This window comes from Schistocerca cancellata, unplaced genomic scaffold, assembly GCF_023864275.1.
Source record: "Schistocerca cancellata isolate TAMUIC-IGC-003103 unplaced genomic scaffold, iqSchCanc2.1 HiC_scaffold_642, whole genome shotgun sequence".
NCBI classification, from domain to species: Eukaryota; Metazoa; Arthropoda; class Insecta; order Orthoptera; family Acrididae; genus Schistocerca; species Schistocerca cancellata.
Window position 1 is genome coordinate 20808 of NW_026046653.1, and position 14741 is coordinate 35548.

Consider the following 14741-nt stretch of genomic DNA (forward strand, 5'->3'; position numbering starts at 1 on the left):
CTGAGTGCAGCGGTTCTCGTCTGTTCATTGTAGTTAAGAACCGTTGGGCGTGGTTAGTACTTGGACGGGTGACCAGCTGGGAGCTCGACCTGCATTTGGCTTCTTTCATTTTGCCTTTTTACTTCGGTTTCGTTGCTGCTTAGCGTTAATGATGCTGTCCAGCACGCTGACGCCACTCTTGCCTCTCGGTACACTAAGGCGCGAATCTGTGGCCACAATAAAATGAAAGGTTCTGTCGTGTGTTTGTCGTTTTTTGGTCTCTCACAGTCGTTTCTCGCGCCTGCCCTCTACATATATGCCCGTTTCCAAGCGTCAGCTTTCGCGTCAGCCGAGCAAAGTCGAGACAAGTCGACACATGGAGACACACGATGCTGTGAAACGAAATCCGGCGACTAGCGCACTGGCTACACGGAGTGAGACGTGGGGCGAAGGAAAACTATTCGTAACGCGACAGTTCTCAGTTACGAGGATCGCGTTACGTTACGTGGAATATCCCTAGAAGAAAAATGTACGTGTCGTGCGGTGGCCGGGAATCGAACCCGGATCAACTGCTTGGGAAGCAACCATGCTGACCGTTACACCACCACCGCATTGCGCTGCGCTTCACTCACGCCGCGATGTGTCGGCTACCCTCCTGCCACCAGAGGCCGAAGGCGAAGGCGCTGTAGGCGCTCAACGCCAGGGCGGAGGTGAGCACATCTGAACGCAGTGTGTAGGTGCTGCTAGGACGATGTAGCGTAACTAGAAGCAGAACTGACAGCCGTTGAAGAAACTGCCCTTTAATTTACAGCAGCGTGATAAAAGAAATATCTAATGTGACGTACTTACTGACGATCCAGAGACGATTGAGCATATGTGTGCCAGTCCAGAAGTAGAAAGCGCGTACGTATCATAGTGTTAAGTTGGTTAGTTTGATGCTCGCCTGGAGCATATCATTGGCTTCCCGTAAGGGTGAAATGCACAGCGTAGCCGTTGATAGGGAACGGCCTTTTCTTGTCATTCGTTGTTTTCTCTGCGCCAATGTAAAAATTGATAATCAGAGTTCTGCTCGTTCTACTAAAGACAGATGGCGTCGGAAAACAACGGTGTAAGGCACCATATTTAAGCTGTGGTTCCCGAAAGTGAGGGTGGGGTGCAACCTCACATCTGACAACTCGTCTAAAATACTCTAAAAAAACGTATTTCCTTCGCACAAGAAAAAACAAGCAAATTTCGCAGTCAGGCTCTGGAGATGAAGCTAGAAACGACGGCAGCACGTTGTTTGCGCTCGCACGTCAGATTGGCCGAGCGGTCTAAGGCGCCAGATTTAAGCTCTGGTTCCCGAAAGGGAGCGTGGGTTCGAACCCCACATCTGACAATGAATTTTAAATATTCCAAAACTGCCCATTTCCTTCGTGCGGGAAAGCAAGTAAATTACGCGCAAACAGGTTCGAGAGATATTATTAGAGACGGCAGTGATTACGGAGCTTGCCCTGCAAGTCTGATTGCCTGGCGGTCAGAAGGAATGGAAAGCTGTTAGGAGACATGGCTTTCAGCCAGGCGACCCGGATTCGATTCCCGGTAGCCGAACATACTTTTGTTTGCTGAGTCTTGGCTATTCTCAGGGCGTTTACGTTTTCTTTGTGTTGTGCTTTTTGGGTCCAAGCGTCAAGAAAGCAAAAGTCAACGAAAACAGATACGTGTATAAATGACTGGCAGGGCAGTAACGAAGGTGGATGAGCCGGTGGACCGGGTATTGGACTGCTGACGTGGCCCCATTGCACAGCTCGTCAGCTCAGTAGGTTAGAGCGCCGTGCTGTGAACACAAAGGCCATGTATTCGATCGCAGCAAGTGCCATTTAATTTTTCTCTCGTAAAAGACAGTGCTTCCTCCAGCGAGACACTGCCATGTAAATACCAAGTGACATGCACAACAAGCAATATGTCTGCACGTTTCGCGGCGTTGTGGCTAACGGCCATAGCACGCTGAGTGCAGCGGTTCTCGTCTGTTCATTGTAGTTAAGAACCGTTGGGCGTGGTTAGTACTTGGACGGGTGACCAGCTGGGAGCTCGACCTGCATTTGGCTTCTTTCATTTTGCCTTTTTACTTCGGTTTCGTTGCTGCTTAGCGTTAATGATGCTGTCCAGCACGCTGACGCCACTCTTGCCTCTCGGTACACTAAGGCGCGAATCTGTGGCCACAATAAAATGAAAGGTTCTGTCGTGTGTTTGTCGTTTTTTGGTCTCTCACAGTCGTTTCTCGCGCCTGCCCTCTACATATATGCCCGTTTCCAAGCGTCAGCTTTCGCGTCAGCCGAGCAAAGTCGAGACAAGTCGACACATGGAGACACACGATGCTGTGAAACGAAATCCGGCGACTAGCGCACTGGCTACACGGAGTGAGACGTGGGGCGAAGGAAAACTATTCGTAACGCGACAGTTCTCAGTTACGAGGATCGCGTTACGTTACGTGGAATATCCCTAGAAGAAAAATGTACGTGTCGTGCGGTGGCCGGGAATCGAACCCGGATCAACTGCTTGGGAAGCAACCATGCTGACCGTTACACCACCACCGCATTGCGCTGCGCTTCACTCACGCCGCGATGTGTCGGCTACCCTCCTGCCACCAGAGGCCGAAGGCGAAGGCGCTGTAGGCGCTCAACGCCAGGGCGGAGGTGAGCACATCTGAACGCAGTGTGTAGGTGCTGCTAGGACGATGTAGCGTAACTAGAAGCAGAACTGACAGCCGTTGAAGAAACTGCCCTTTAATTTACAGCAGCGTGATAAAAGAAATATCTAATGTGACGTACTTACTGACGATCCAGAGACGATTGAGCATATGTGTGCCAGTCCAGAAGTAGAAAGCGCGTACGTATCATAGTGTTAAGTTGGTTAGTTTGATGCTCGCCTGGAGCATATCATTGGCTTCCCGTAAGGGTGAAATGCACAGCGTAGCCGTTGATAGGGAACGGCCTTTTCTTGTCATTCGTTGTTTTCTCTGCGCCAATGTAAAAATTGATAATCAGAGTTCTGCTCGTTCTACTAAAGACAGATGGCGTCGGAAAACAACGGTGTAAGGCACCATATTTAAGCTGTGGTTCCCGAAAGTGAGGGTGGGGTGCAACCTCACATCTGACAACTCGTCTAAAATACTCTAAAAAAACGTATTTCCTTCGCACAAGAAAAAACAAGCAAATTTCGCAGTCAGGCTCTGGAGATGAAGCTAGAAACGACGGCAGCACGTTATTTGCGCTCGCACGTCAGATTGGCCGAGCGGTCTAAGGCGCCAGATTTAAGCTCTGGTTCCCGAAAGGGAGCGTGGGTTCGAACCCCACATCTGACAATGAATTTTAAATATTCCAAAACTGCCCATTTCCTTCGTGCGGGAAAGCAAGTAAATTACGCGCAAACAGGTTCGAGAGATATTATTAGAGACGGCAGTGATTACGGAGCTTGCCCTGCAAGTCTGATTGCCTGGCGGTCAGAAGGAATGGAAAGCTGTTAGGAGACATGGCTTTCAGCCAGGCGACCCGGATTCGATTCCCGGTAGCCGAACATACTTTTGTTTGCTGAGTCTTGGCTATTCTCAGGGCGTTTACGTTTTCTTTGTGTTGTGCTTTTTGGGTCCAAGCGTCAAGAAAGCAAAAGTCAACGAAAACAGATACGTGTATAAATGACTGGCAGGGCAGTAACGAAGGTGGATGAGCCGGTGGACCGGGTATTGGACTGCTGACGTGGCCCCATTGCACAGCTCGTCAGCTCAGTAGGTTAGAGCGCCGTGCTGTGAACACAAAGGCCATGTATTCGATCGCAGCAAGTGCCATTTAATTTTTCTCTCGTAAAAGACAGTGCTTCCTCCAGCGAGACACTGCCATGTAAATACCAAGTGACATGCACAACAAGCAATATGTCTGCACGTTTCGCGGCGTTGTGGCTAACGGCCATAGCACGCTGAGTGCAGCGGTTCTCGTCTGTTCATTGTAGTTAAGAACCGTTGGGCGTGGTTAGTACTTGGACGGGTGACCAGCTGGGAGCTCGACCTGCATTTGGCTTCTTTCATTTTGCCTTTTTACTTCGGTTTCGTTGCTGCTTAGCGTTAATGATGCTGTCCAGCACGCTGACGCCACTCTTGCCTCTCGGTACACTAAGGCGCGAATCTGTGGCCACAATAAAATGAAAGGTTCTGTCGTGTGTTTGTCGTTTTTTGGTCTCTCACAGTCGTTTCTCGCGCCTGCCCTCTACATATATGCCCGTTTCCAAGCGTCAGCTTTCGCGTCAGCCGAGCAAAGTCGAGACAAGTCGACACATGGAGACACACGATGCTGTGAAACGAAATCCGGCGACTAGCGCACTGGCTACACGGAGTGAGACGTGGGGCGAAGGAAAACTATTCGTAACGCGACAGTTCTCAGTTACGAGGATCGCGTTACGTTACGTGGAATATCCCTAGAAGAAAAATGTACGTGTCGTGCGGTGGCCGGGAATCGAACCCGGATCAACTGCTTGGGAAGCAACCATGCTGACCGTTACACCACCACCGCATTGCACTGCGCTTCACTCACGCCGCGATGTGTCGGCTACCCTCCTGCCACCAGAGGCCGAAGGCGAAGGCGCTGTAGGCGCTCAACGCCAGGGCGGAGGTGAGCACATCTGAACGCAGTGTGTAGGTGCTGCTAGGACGATGTAGCGTAACTAGAAGCAGAACTGACAGCCGTTGAAGAAACTGCCCTTTAATTTACAGCAGCGTGATAAAAGAAATATCTAATGTGACGTACTTACTGACGATCCAGAGACGATTGAGCATATGTGTGCCAGTCCAGAAGTAGAAAGCGCGTACGTATCATAGTGTTAAGTTGGTTAGTTTGATGCTCGCCTGGAGCATATCATTGGCTTCCCGTAAGGGTGAAATGCACAGCGTAGCCGTTGATAGGGAACGGCCTTTTCTTGTCATTCGTTGTTTTCTCTGCGCCAATGTAAAAATTGATAATCAGAGTTCTGCTCGTTCTACTAAAGACAGATGGCGTCGGAAAACAACGGTGTAAGGCACCATATTTAAGCTGTGGTTCCCGAAAGTGAGGGTGGGGTGCAACCTCACATCTGACAACTCGTCTAAAATACTCTAAAAAAACGTATTTCCTTCGCACAAGAAAAAACAAGCAAATTTCGCAGTCAGGCTCTGGAGATGAAGCTAGAAACGACGGCAGCACGTTATTTGCGCTCGCACGTCAGATTGGCCGAGCGGTCTAAGGCGCCAGATTTAAGCTCTGGTTCCCGAAAGGGAGCGTGGGTTCGAACCCCACATCTGACAATGAATTTTAAATATTCCAAAACTGCCCATTTCCTTCGTGCGGGAAAGCAAGTAAATTACGCGCAAACAGGTTCGAGAGATATTATTAGAGACGGCAGTGATTACGGAGCTTGCCCTGCAAGTCTGATTGCCTGGCGGTCAGAAGGAATGGAAAGCTGTTAGGAGACATGGCTTTCAGCCAGGCGACCCGGATTCGATTCCCGGTAGCCGAACATACTTTTGTTTGCTGAGTCTTGGCTATTCTCAGGGCGTTTACGTTTTCTTTGTGTTGTGCTTTTTGGGTCCAAGCGTCAAGAAAGCAAAAGTCAACGAAAACAGATACGTGTATAAATGACTGGCAGGGCAGTAACGAAGGTGGATGAGCCGGTGGACCGGGTATTGGACTGCTGACGTGGCCCCATTGCACAGCTCGTCAGCTCAGTAGGTTAGAGCGCCGTGCTGTGAACACAAAGGCCATGTATTCGATCGCAGCAAGTGCCATTTAATTTTTCTCTCGTAAAAGACAGTGCTTCCTCCAGCGAGACACTGCCATGTAAATACCAAGTGACATGCACAACAAGCAATATGTCTGCACGTTTCGCGGCGTTGTGGCTAACGGCCATAGCACGCTGAGTGCAGCGGTTCTCGTCTGTTCATTGTAGTTAAGAACCGTTGGGCGTGGTTAGTACTTGGACGGGTGACCAGCTGGGAGCTCGACCTGCATTTGGCTTCTTTCATTTTGCCTTTTTACTTCGGTTTCGTTGCTGCTTAGCGTTAATGATGCTGTCCAGCACGCTGACGCCACTCTTGCCTCTCGGTACACTAAGGCGCGAATCTGTGGCCACAATAAAATGAAAGGTTCTGTCGTGTGTTTGTCGTTTTTTGGTCTCTCACAGTCGTTTCTCGCGCCTGCCCTCTACATATATGCCCGTTTCCAAGCGTCAGCTTTCGCGTCAGCCGAGCAAAGTCGAGACAAGTCGACACATGGAGACACACGATGCTGTGAAACGAAATCCGGCGACTAGCGCACTGGCTACACGGAGTGAGACGTGGGGCGAAGGAAAACTATTCGTAACGCGACAGTTCTCAGTTACGAGGATCGCGTTACGTTACGTGGAATATCCCTAGAAGAAAAATGTACGTGTCGTGCGGTGGCCGGGAATCGAACCCGGATCAACTGCTTGGGAAGCAACCATGCTGACCGTTACACCACCACCGCATTGCGCTGCGTTTCACTCACGCCGCGATGTGTCGGCTACCCTCCTGCCACCAGAGGCCGAAGGCGAAGGCGCTGTAGGCGCTCAACGCCAGGGCGGAGGTGAGCACATCTGAACGCAGTGTGTAGGTGCTGCTAGGACGATGTAGCGTAACTAGAAGCAGAACTGACAGCCGTTGAAGAAACTGCCCTTTAATTTACAGCAGCGTGATAAAAGAAATATCTAATGTGACGTACTTACTGACGATCCAGAGACGATTGAGCATATGTGTGCCAGTCCAGAAGTAGAAAGCGCGTACGTATCATAGTGTTAAGTTGGTTAGTTTGATGCTCGCCTGGAGCATATCATTGGCTTCCCGTAAGGGTGAAATGCACAGCGTAGCCGTTGATAGGGAACGGCCTTTTCTTGTCATTCGTTGTTTTCTCTGCGCCAATGTAAAAATTGATAATCAGAGTTCTGCTCGTTCTACTAAAGACAGATGGCGTCGGAAAACAACGGTGTAAGGCACCATATTTAAGCTGTGGTTCCCGAAAGTGAGGGTGGGGTGCAACCTCACATCTGACAACTCGTCTAAAATACTCTAAAAAAACGTATTTCCTTCGCACAAGAAAAAACAAGCAAATTTCGCAGTCAGGCTCTGGAGATGAAGCTAGAAACGACGGCAGCACGTTATTTGCGCTCGCACGTCAGATTGGCCGAGCGGTCTAAGGCGCCAGATTTAAGCTCTGGTTCCCGAAAGGGAGCGTGGGTTCGAACCCCACATCTGACAATGAATTTTAAATATTCCAAAACTGCCCATTTCCTTCGTGCGGGAAAGCAAGTAAATTACGCGCAAACAGGTTCGAGAGATATTATTAGAGACGGCAGTGATTACGGAGCTTGCCCTGCAAGTCTGATTGCCTGGCGGTCAGAAGGAATGGAAAGCTGTTAGGAGACATGGCTTTCAGCCAGGCGACCCGGATTCGATTCCCGGTAGCCGAACATACTTTTGTTTGCTGAGTCTTGGCTATTCTCAGGGCGTTTACGTTTTCTTTGTGTTGTGCTTTTTGGGTCCAAGCGTCAAGAAAGCAAAAGTCAACGAAAACAGATACGTGTATAAATGACTGGCAGGGCAGTAACGAAGGTGGATGAGCCGGTGGACCGGGTATTGGACTGCTGACGTGGCCCCATTGCACAGCTCGTCAGCTCAGTAGGTTAGAGCGCCGTGCTGTGAACACAAAGGCCATGTATTCGATCGCAGCAAGTGCCCTTTAATTTTTCTCTCGTAAAAGACAGTGCTTCCTCCAGCGAGACACTGCCATGTAAATACCAAGTGACATGCACAACAAGCAATATGTCTGCACGTTTCGCGGCGTTGTGGCTAACGGCCATAGCACGCTGAGTGCAGCGGTTCTCGTCTGTTCATTGTAGTTAAGAACCGTTGGGCGTGGTTAGTACTTGGACGGGTGACCAGCTGGGAGCTCGACCTGCATTTGGATTCTTTCATTTTGCCTTTTTACTTCGGTTTCGTTGCTGCTTAGCGTTAATGATGCTGTCCAGCACGCTGACGCCACTCTTGCCTCTCGGTACACTAAGGCGCGAATCTGTGGCCACAATAAAATGAAAGGTTCTGTCGTGTGTTTGTCGTTTTTTGGTCTCTCACAGTCGTTTCTCGCGCCTGCCCTCTACATATATGCCCGTTTCCAAGCGTCAGCTTTCGCGTCAGCCGAGCAAAGTCGAGACAAGTCGACACATGGAGACACACGATGCTGTGAAACGAAATCCGGCGACTAGCGCACTGGCTACACGGAGTGAGACGTGGGGCGAAGGAAAACTATTCGTAACGCGACAGTTCTCAGTTACGAGGATCGCGTTACGTTACGTGGAATATCCCTAGAAGAAAAATGTACGTGTCGTGCGGTGGCCGGGAATCGAACCCGGATCAACTGCTTGGGAAGCAACCATGCTGACCGTTACACCACCACCGCATTGCGCTGCGCTTCACTCACGCCGCGATGTGTCGGCTACCCTCCTGCCACCAGAGGCCGAAGGCGAAGGCGCTGTAGGCGCTCAACGCCAGGGCGGAGGTGAGCACATCTGAACGCAGTGTGTAGGTGCTGCTAGGACGATGTAGCGTAACTAGAAGCAGAACTGACAGCCGTTGAAGAAACTGCCCTTTAATTTACAGCAGCGTGATAAAAGAAATATCTAATGTGACGTACTTACTGACGATCCAGAGACGATTGAGCATATGTGTGCCAGTCCAGAAGTAGAAAGCGCGTACGTATCATAGTGTTAAGTTGGTTAGTTTGATGCTCGCCTGGAGCATATCATTGGCTTCCCGTAAGGGTGAAATGCACAGCGTAGCCGTTGATAGGGAACGGCCTTTTCTTGTCATTCGTTGTTTTCTCTGCGCCAATGTAAAAATTGATAATCAGAGTTCTGCTCGTTCTACTAAAGACAGATGGCGTCGGAAAACAACGGTGTAAGGCACCATATTTAAGCTGTGGTTCCCGAAAGTGAGGGTGGGGTGCAACCTCACATCTGACAACTCGTCTAAAATACTCTAAAAAAACGTATTTCCTTCGCACAAGAAAAAACAAGCAAATTTCGCAGTCAGGCTCTGGAGATGAAGCTAGAAACGACGGCAGCACGTTATTTGCGCTCGCACGTCAGATTGGCCGAGCGGTCTAAGGCGCCAGATTTAAGCTCTGGTTCCCGAAAGGGAGCGTGGGTTCGAACCCCACATCTGACAATGAATTTTAAATATTCCAAAACTGCCCATTTCCTTCGTGCGGGAAAGCAAGTAAATTACGCGCAAACAGGTTCGAGAGATATTATTAGAGACGGCAGTGATTACGGAGCTTGCCCTGCAAGTCTGATTGCCTGGCGGTCAGAAGGAATGGAAAGCTGTTAGGAGACATGGCTTTCAGCCAGGCGACCCGGATTCGATTCCCGGTAGCCGAACATACTTTTGTTTGCTGAGTCTTGGCTATTCTCAGGGCGTTTACGTTTTCTTTGTGTTGTGCTTTTTGGGTCCAAGCGTCAAGAAAGCAAAAGTCAACGAAAACAGATACGTGTATAAATGACTGGCAGGGCAGTAACGAAGGTGGATGAGCCGGTGGACCGGGTATTGGACTGCTGACGTGGCCCCATTGCACAGCTCGTCAGCTCAGTAGGTTAGAGCGCCGTGCTGTGAACACAAAGGCCATGTATTCGATCGCAGCAAGTGCCCTTTAATTTTTCTCTCGTAAAAGACAGTGCTTCCTCCAGCGAGACACTGCCATGTAAATACCAAGTGACATGCACAACAAGCAATATGTCTGCACGTTTCGCGGCGTTGTGGCTAACGGCCATAGCACGCTGAGTGCAGCGGTTCTCGTCTGTTCATTGTAGTTAAGAACCGTTGGGCGTGGTTAGTATTTGGACGGGTGACCAGCTGGGAGCTCGACCTGCATTTGGATTCTTTCATTTTGCCTTTTTACTTCGGTTTCGTTGCTGCTTAGCGTTAATGATGCTGTCCAGCACGCTGACGCCACTCTTGCCTCTCGGTACACTAAGGCGCGAATCTGTGGCCACAATAAAATGAAAGGTTCTGTCGTGTGTTTGTCGTTTTTTGGTCTCTCACAGTCGTTTCTCGCGCCTGCCCTCTACATATATGCCCGTTTCCAAGCGTCAGCTTTCGCGTCAGCCGAGCAAAGTCGAGACAAGTCGACACATGGAGACACACGATGCTGTGAAACGAAATCCGGCGACTAGCGCACTGGCTACACGGAGTGAGACGTGGGGCGAAGGAAAACTATTCGTAACGCGACAGTTCTCAGTTACGAGGATCGCGTTACGTTACGTGGAATATCCCTAGAAGAAAAATGTACGTGTCGTGCGGTGGCCGGGAATCGAACCCGGATCAACTGCTTGGGAAGCAACCATGCTGACCGTTACACCACCACCGCATTGCGCTGCGCTTCACTCACGCCGCGATGTGTCGGCTACCCTCCTGCCACCAGAGGCCGAAGGCGAAGGCGCTGTAGGCGCTCAACGCCAGGGCGGAGGTGAGCACATCTGAACGCAGTGTGTAGGTGCTGCTAGGACGATGTAGCGTAACTAGAAGCAGAACTGACAGCCGTTGAAGAAACTGCCCTTTAATTTACAGCAGCGTGATAAAAGAAATATCTAATGTGACGTACTTACTGACGATCCAGAGACGATTGAGCATATGTGTGCCAGTCCAGAAGTAGAAAGCGCGTACGTATCATAGTGTTAAGTTGGTTAGTTTGATGCTCGCCTGGAGCATATCATTGGCTTCCCGTAAGGGTGAAATGCACAGCGTAGCCGTTGATAGGGAACGGCCTTTTCTTGTCATTCGTTGTTTTCTCTGCGCCAATGTAAAAATTGATAATCAGAGTTCTGCTCGTTCTACTAAAGACAGATGGCGTCGGAAAACAACGGTGTAAGGCACCATATTTAAGCTGTGGTTCCCGAAAGTGAGGGTGGGGTGCAACCTCACATCTGACAACTCGTCTAAAATACTCTAAAAAAACGTATTTCCTTCGCACAAGAAAAAACAAGCAAATTTCGCAGTCAGGCTCTGGAGATGAAGCTAGAAACGACGGCAGCACGTTATTTGCGCTCGCACGTCAGATTGGCCGAGCGGTCTAAGGCGCCAGATTTAAGCTCTGGTTCCCGAAAGGGAGCGTGGGTTCGAACCCCACATCTGACAATGAATTTTAAATATTCCAAAACTGCCCATTTCCTTCGTGCGGGAAAGCAAGTAAATTACGCGCAAACAGGTTCGAGAGATATTATTAGAGACGGCAGTGATTACGGAGCTTGCCCTGCAAGTCTGATTGCCTGGCGGTCAGAAGGAATGGAAAGCTGTTAGGAGACATGGCTTTCAGCCAGGCGACCCGGATTCGATTCCCGGTAGCCGAACATACTTTTGTTTGCTGAGTCTTGGCTATTCTCAGGGCGTTTACGTTTTCTTTGTGTTGTGCTTTTTGGGTCCAAGCGTCAAGAAAGCAAAAGTCAACGAAAACAGATACGTGTATAAATGACTGGCAGGGCAGTAACGAAGGTGGATGAGCCGGTGGACCGGGTATTGGACTGCTGACGTGGCCCCATTGCACAGCTCGTCAGCTCAGTAGGTTAGAGCGCCGTGCTGTGAACACAAAGGCCATGTATTCGATCGCAGCAAGTGCCCTTTAATTTTTCTCTCGTAAAAGACAGTGCTTCCTCCAGCGAGACACTGCCATGTAAATACCAAGTGACATGCACAACAAGCAATATGTCTGCACGTTTCGCGGCGTTGTGGCTAACGGCCATAGCACGCTGAGTGCAGCGGTTCTCGTCTGTTCATTGTAGTTAAGAACCGTTGGGCGTGGTTAGTACTTGGACGGGTGACCAGCTGGGAGCTCGACCTGCATTTGGATTCTTTCATTTTGCCTTTTTACTTCGGTTTCGTTGCTGCTTAGCGTTAATGATGCTGTCCAGCACGCTGACGCCACTCTTGCCTCTCGGTACACTAAGGCGCGAATCTGTGGCCACAATAAAATGAAAGGTTCTGTCGTGTGTTTGTCGTTTTTTGGTCTCTCACAGTCGTTTCTCGCGCCTGCCCTCTACATATATGCCCGTTTCCAAGCGTCAGCTTTCGCGTCAGCCGAGCAAAGTCGAGACAAGTCGACACATGGAGACACACGATGCTGTGAAACGAAATCCGGCGACTAGCGCACTGGCTACACGGAGTGAGACGTGGGGCGAAGGAAAACTATTCGTAACGCGACAGTTCTCAGTTACGAGGATCGCGTTACGTTACGTGGAATATCCCTAGAAGAAAAATGTACGTGTCGTGCGGTGGCCGGGAATCGAACCCGGATCAACTGCTTGGGAAGCAACCATGCTGACCGTTACACCACCACCGCATTGCGCTGCGCTTCACTCACGCCGCGATGTGTCGGCTACCCTCCTGCCACCAGAGGCCGAAGGCGAAGGCGCTGTAGGCGCTCAACGCCAGGGCGGAGGTGAGCACATCTGAACGCAGTGTGTAGGTGCTGCTAGGACGATGTAGCGTAACTAGAAGCAGAACTGACAGCCGTTGAAGAAACTGCCCTTTAATTTACAGCAGCGTGATAAAAGAAATATCTAATGTGACGTACTTACTGACGATCCAGAGACGATTGAGCATATGTGTGCCAGTCCAGAAGTAGAAAGCGCGTACGTATCATAGTGTTAAGTTGGTTAGTTTGATGCTCGCCTGGAGCATATCATTGGCTTCCCGTAAGGGTGAAATGCACAGCGTAGCCGTTGATAGGGAACGGCCTTTTCTTGTCATTCGTTGTTTTCTCTGCGCCAATGTAAAAATTGATAATCAGAGTTCTGCTCGTTCTACTAAAGACAGATGGCGTCGGAAAACAACGGTGTAAGGCACCATATTTAAGCTGTGGTTCCCGAAAGTGAGGGTGGGGTGCAACCTCACATCTGACAACTCGTCTAAAATACTCTAAAAAAACGTATTTCCTTCGCACAAGAAAAAACAAGCAAATTTCGCAGTCAGGCTCTGGAGATGAAGCTAGAAACGACGGCAGCACGTTATTTGCGCTCGCACGTCAGATTGGCCGAGCGGTCTAAGGCGCCAGATTTAAGCTCTGGTTCCCGAAAGGGAGCGTGGGTTCGAACCCCACATCTGACAATGAATTTTAAATATTCCAAAACTGCCCATTTCCTTCGTGCGGGAAAGCAAGTAAATTACGCGCAAACAGGTTCGAGAGATATTATTAGAGACGGCAGTGATTACGGAGCTTGCCCTGCAAGTCTGATTGCCTGGCGGTCAGAAGGAATGGAAAGCTGTTAGGAGACATGGCTTTCAGCCAGGCGACCCGGATTCGATTCCCGGTAGCCGAACATACTTTTGTTTGCTGAGTCTTGGCTATTCTCAGGGCGTTTACGTTTTCTTTGTGTTGTGCTTTTTGGGTCCAAGCGTCAAGAAAGCAAAAGTCAACGAAAACAGATACGTGTATAAATGACTGGCAGGGCAGTAACGAAGGTGGATGAGCCGGTGGACCGGGTATTGGACTGCTGACGTGGCCCCATTGCACAGCTCGTCAGCTCAGTAGGTTAGAGCGCCGTGCTGTGAACACAAAGGCCATGTATTCGATCGCAGCAAGTGCCATTTAATTTTTCTCTCGTAAAAGACAGTGCTTCCTCCAGCGAGACACTGCCATGTAAATACCAAGTGACATGCACAACAAGCAATATGTCTGCACGTTTCGCGGCGTTGTGGCTAACGGCCATAGCACGCTGAGTGCAGCGGTTCTCGTCTGTTCATTGTAGTTAAGAACCGTTGGGCGTGGTTAGTACTTGGACGGGTGACCAGCTGGGAGCTCGACCTGCATTTGGCTTCTTTCATTTTGCCTTTTTACTTCGGTTTCGTTGCTGCTTAGCGTTAATGATGCTGTCCAGCACGCTGACGCCACTCTTGCCTCTCGGTACACTAAGGCGCGAATCTGTGGCCACAATAAAATGAAAGGTTCTGTCGTGTGTTTGTCGTTTTTTGGTCTCTCACAGTCGTTTCTCGCGCCTGCCCTCTACATATATGCCCGTTTCCAAGCGTCAGCTTTCGCGTCAGCCGAGCAAAGTCGAGACAAGTCGACACATGGAGACACACGATGCTGTGAAACGAAATCCGGCGACTAGCGCACTGGCTACACGGAGTGAGACGTGGGGCGAAGGAAAACTATTCGTAACGCGACAGTTCTCAGTTACGAGGATCGCGTTACGTTACGTGGAATATCCCTAGAAGAAAAATGTACGTGTCGTGCGGTGGCCGGGAATCGAACCCGGATCAACTGCTTGGGAAGCAACCATGCTGACCGTTACACCACCACCGCATTGCGCTGCGTTTCACTCACGCCGCGATGTGTCGGCTACCCTCCTGCCACCAGAGGCCGAAGGCGAAGGCGCTGTAGGCGCTCAACGCCAGGGCGGAGGTGAGCACATCTGAACGCAGTGTGTAGGTGCTGCTAGGACGATGTAGCGTAACTAGAAGCAGAACTGACAGCCGTTGAAGAAACTGCCCTTTAATTTACAGCAGCGTGATAAAAGAAATATCTAATGTGACGTACTTACTGACGATCCAGAGACGATTGAGCATATGTGTGCCAGTCCAGAAGTAGAAAGCGCGTACGTATCATAGTGTTAAGTTGGTTAGTTTGATGCTCGCCTGGAGCATATCATTGGCTTCCCGTAAGGGTGAAATGCACAGCGTAGCCGTTGATAGGGAACGG

At 50.0% G+C, this 14741-nt stretch overlaps 15 non-coding genes across 15 annotated transcripts; 7 read left to right on the forward strand and 8 right to left on the reverse strand.

Annotated features, from left to right (window-relative positions):
• Positions 1 to 518: 518 nt before the first annotated feature.
• On the reverse strand, positions 519 to 590 carry Trnag-ccc (transfer RNA glycine (anticodon CCC)). Its single transcript has one exon. It is a non-coding gene; the product is annotated as a tRNA-Gly (tRNA).
• Positions 591 to 1273: 683 nt separating this feature from the next.
• On the forward strand, positions 1274 to 1357 carry Trnal-uaa (transfer RNA leucine (anticodon UAA)). Its single transcript has one exon. It is a non-coding gene; the product is annotated as a tRNA-Leu (tRNA).
• Positions 1358 to 2483: 1126 nt separating this feature from the next.
• On the reverse strand, positions 2484 to 2555 carry Trnag-ccc (transfer RNA glycine (anticodon CCC)). The gene has a single exon. It is a non-coding gene; the product is annotated as a tRNA-Gly (tRNA).
• A 683-nt stretch (positions 2556 to 3238) lies between these two features.
• Trnal-uaa (transfer RNA leucine (anticodon UAA)) lies at positions 3239 to 3322 on the forward strand. Its single transcript has one exon. It is a non-coding gene; the product is annotated as a tRNA-Leu (tRNA).
• A 1126-nt stretch (positions 3323 to 4448) lies between these two features.
• On the reverse strand, positions 4449 to 4520 carry Trnag-ccc (transfer RNA glycine (anticodon CCC)). Its single transcript has one exon. It is a non-coding gene; the product is annotated as a tRNA-Gly (tRNA).
• A 683-nt stretch (positions 4521 to 5203) lies between these two features.
• Trnal-uaa (transfer RNA leucine (anticodon UAA)) lies at positions 5204 to 5287 on the forward strand. The gene has a single exon. It is a non-coding gene; the product is annotated as a tRNA-Leu (tRNA).
• Positions 5288 to 6413: 1126 nt separating this feature from the next.
• On the reverse strand, positions 6414 to 6485 carry Trnag-ccc (transfer RNA glycine (anticodon CCC)). The gene has a single exon. It is a non-coding gene; the product is annotated as a tRNA-Gly (tRNA).
• Positions 6486 to 7168: 683 nt separating this feature from the next.
• On the forward strand, positions 7169 to 7252 carry Trnal-uaa (transfer RNA leucine (anticodon UAA)). Its single transcript has one exon. It is a non-coding gene; the product is annotated as a tRNA-Leu (tRNA).
• Positions 7253 to 8378: 1126 nt separating this feature from the next.
• Positions 8379 to 8450, reverse strand: Trnag-ccc (transfer RNA glycine (anticodon CCC)). Its single transcript has one exon. It is a non-coding gene; the product is annotated as a tRNA-Gly (tRNA).
• A 683-nt stretch (positions 8451 to 9133) lies between these two features.
• On the forward strand, positions 9134 to 9217 carry Trnal-uaa (transfer RNA leucine (anticodon UAA)). Its single transcript has one exon. It is a non-coding gene; the product is annotated as a tRNA-Leu (tRNA).
• Positions 9218 to 10343: 1126 nt separating this feature from the next.
• On the reverse strand, positions 10344 to 10415 carry Trnag-ccc (transfer RNA glycine (anticodon CCC)). Its single transcript has one exon. It is a non-coding gene; the product is annotated as a tRNA-Gly (tRNA).
• Positions 10416 to 11098: 683 nt separating this feature from the next.
• On the forward strand, positions 11099 to 11182 carry Trnal-uaa (transfer RNA leucine (anticodon UAA)). Its single transcript has one exon. It is a non-coding gene; the product is annotated as a tRNA-Leu (tRNA).
• Positions 11183 to 12308: 1126 nt separating this feature from the next.
• On the reverse strand, positions 12309 to 12380 carry Trnag-ccc (transfer RNA glycine (anticodon CCC)). Its single transcript has one exon. It is a non-coding gene; the product is annotated as a tRNA-Gly (tRNA).
• Positions 12381 to 13063: 683 nt separating this feature from the next.
• Trnal-uaa (transfer RNA leucine (anticodon UAA)) lies at positions 13064 to 13147 on the forward strand. Its single transcript has one exon. It is a non-coding gene; the product is annotated as a tRNA-Leu (tRNA).
• Positions 13148 to 14273: 1126 nt separating this feature from the next.
• On the reverse strand, positions 14274 to 14345 carry Trnag-ccc (transfer RNA glycine (anticodon CCC)). Its single transcript has one exon. It is a non-coding gene; the product is annotated as a tRNA-Gly (tRNA).
• Between the last annotated feature and the right edge of the window lie 396 nt (positions 14346 to 14741).